The following is a 2,770-nucleotide window of genomic DNA, read 5'->3' as shown; positions in this document are numbered from 1 at the left end:
AGCAAACCCACCAACCCAACAGGGCAGCGTTGGCTGAAACACAGCTCAGGAAGCGGGAGAAGCCCAGCAGGGCCAATGGAGAACCCAGAGAGGATGCGGAAAGAGGGGATTTTAACGAACATTACAAAATGTGTATAAATTGTTGAATGGAAAACTAATTTGCTCTGTAAACTTCCACCCAAACCACAATAAAACAAAAGCATGCTCTACAGCTACAGTAATCAAAAGAGTCTGGCACTGTAGAACAATAGACACATAAACCAGTCGAAGGGAACTGAGAGTCGGGAACTAAACCCACACGCCTACGATCGGATGCTTGAGAAGGATGTTAAATCCATTCAATGGGGAAGGAAGACTCTCTTCAGTAAATGACGCTGAGAAAGCTGGTTTTCCACACGCAGAGGAATGGAGCAGGATCCAGGCCTCACGCCGTACACAAAAACAAATTCAAAATGGATTAGGGGCTTAACTGTGCCCACTAAAACCATAATGTTCTTAGAACAACAAGCAGGGTAAGGCTGTAGTATCCAGTTTTCAACAACGGATTATCTAATACAACAAAAATACAAACAGCAGAAGAGACATAAATGGGAATTTTTAAAACATATTTTTTATTTTGTTCATTGAAAGATTTTGCCATACCCACTGCCAAAAATTTGACTCCAGCTCATAGCAAGCCCAAACAGGGTTTCTAAAACTAACTGAGTAATGGAGCAGACAACCTCCTCTTTCCGTCAGGGAGTGGCAAGTGGGTTTGAACCACTGACCTGTGGTTAACAGCCCAATGCCTAACCCACAACGCCACCAGGGCTCTTTGGAAGTGCCACAAGACACAGCACTTCCATGTCTAGGTATGCATATACCCCAAACTTGAAAGCTGAAACTCAAAAAGACGCGTAGACCAATGTTCATTGGAAGCAGCCTGAATGCCCATCACAGATGAATCAGAGGGTGGTCCATACGGAGTCCGTACAGACTGCCAGATGATGGTGCTGGAACACATGATGCTAAATAAAATAAGCTAGTCACAAAAGAATAAAGACTATCTGGCCTCGCTTTTATAGAAAGACAATAAGAGCAAATGTATCAAGAACAATGTTTATTAGTGGTTGGTTACAAGGGGCGGGAGGAAGAGGGAAAGGGGGATTAATGGCGATGGGAATATCATGTTGGCTAAGTGGCAGCGCTGATTACTGTCATTCCTGTTAGGAATTGCGCATTTGTCCAAAGTTGAATTAGCAGAAGTAGCCATCACCCCAGGTATGTATACGACAGGGACACAGAGGAGCAGTGGGGCTGGGGTTGCCAATGTTCAGTCAAACGCCTCCTGAATGCGGGTCCTTGGTTTGCGGGGGGTATCACGAGGCAGCCGTGCTTAGTGAACTGGTTCTACCTCCCAGTTTGTGGCCTCGTGCCTTGGTCTCCTTTCACCAGAACCACAAAGCAAGGCGGGTCAGGAGCGGGAGGAGGATGTGGACTGTGGCTGACCGCCTCCTTTGCCCCGAGACCAGAAGACCCGGAGGGTGCCTGGCTACTATTGCTCTTCAGACCAAAGTCTCCAGAGAAGGCGCCCAAGCAAAAAGGAGAAAAGGGAGAACGAAGTTGTTCCTTTTCAATAACTCCAGACCTCCTGGGGTTGGGCATCCCCTGAACTAGTGCCTTGACACCATCTTTAAACTTTAAACCAAAAATATTGTGTGAAGTCGTCTTAAAACAGAATAAAACCTGAGTGTAATAGCAAAGTGTTTTGTTCTGTGGTGCACAGGGTCATTAAGGGTCTGAACTGACTCAATGGAACCCAACTACGATGGCTTAGAGAGAGAGAGAGAGAGTTGGCCTTGAGTGTTCATCAATTTAAGAACAGTCTACAAGGTTCAAATGGACGACAGCCCATCTTAAGATGAGACAGGAATCGTAATGGGCAGGACATTTATGTAAACTAGGGAGGAATAACTCAGAGAGGGGTGAGAATGTTTGTACACCAGTGTAATCAATGTTTCTAAATGGGACATGTAGACGGGGAAAGAGGTTTCATGCAAGGAATTGGCTTATATGATGCTAGAGGTCTGGGGACAAGGCAAGTCTAAATCCATAGAGTAGATGGGCAGGCTGGAGCATTTAGACATGTGCTGAACTTGAAGTCCACGGGCAGGAATTCTTCCTTAAGATAACCTCAGCTCTGTTCTTAAAGTTTTCCAAGTGATGAAACCAGGCCCAACCAGATAATCTAGGATAATCTCCTTTTCTTAAAGCTGACTAAATAAGATCTTTAATCATAGCTACAAACACCTAACAAACTATGGAAAGCCTTGAGAAGAATGGGAATTCCAGAACTCTTTATTGTGCTCATGAGGTACTTGGACATGCCTCAAGAGGCAGTTAGGTGAACAGAACACGGGAAAGCTGCATGGTGTAAAATCAGGGAAGGTGTGCGTCAGGATGGTATCCTTTCACCAAATGTATTCGATCTGTATGCTGGGCAATATCCAGAGAAGCTGGATTCTATGAAGAAGAACTCTGCACCAGGATTGGAGGGGGGCTTATTCGCAACCTCAGATATGCAGATGACACACCGTGCCCGCTGGAAGTGAGGAGACTTGCAGCCCATGCCGACAAAGTGTGCTGGATACATCCGCTGTTCAGAATATGGAAGGGCAAGGATGGTACCTTGAGACGAAGGCGCCCTGACTCACGCCAAGGTGCGCATGTGAAAGTTGGTCCTTGAATAAGGAAGACCAAAGAAGAACTGATGCGTGTGAATTGTAGTCCT

The sequence above is a fragment of the Tenrec ecaudatus genome, chromosome 2 (genome assembly GCF_050624435.1).
Source record: "Tenrec ecaudatus isolate mTenEca1 chromosome 2, mTenEca1.hap1, whole genome shotgun sequence".
In the NCBI taxonomy this organism is placed as follows: Eukaryota; Metazoa; Chordata; class Mammalia; order Afrosoricida; family Tenrecidae; genus Tenrec; species Tenrec ecaudatus.
The sequence above is the reverse complement of the archived record's forward strand: the minus strand, read 5'-3'. Positions refer to the sequence as shown.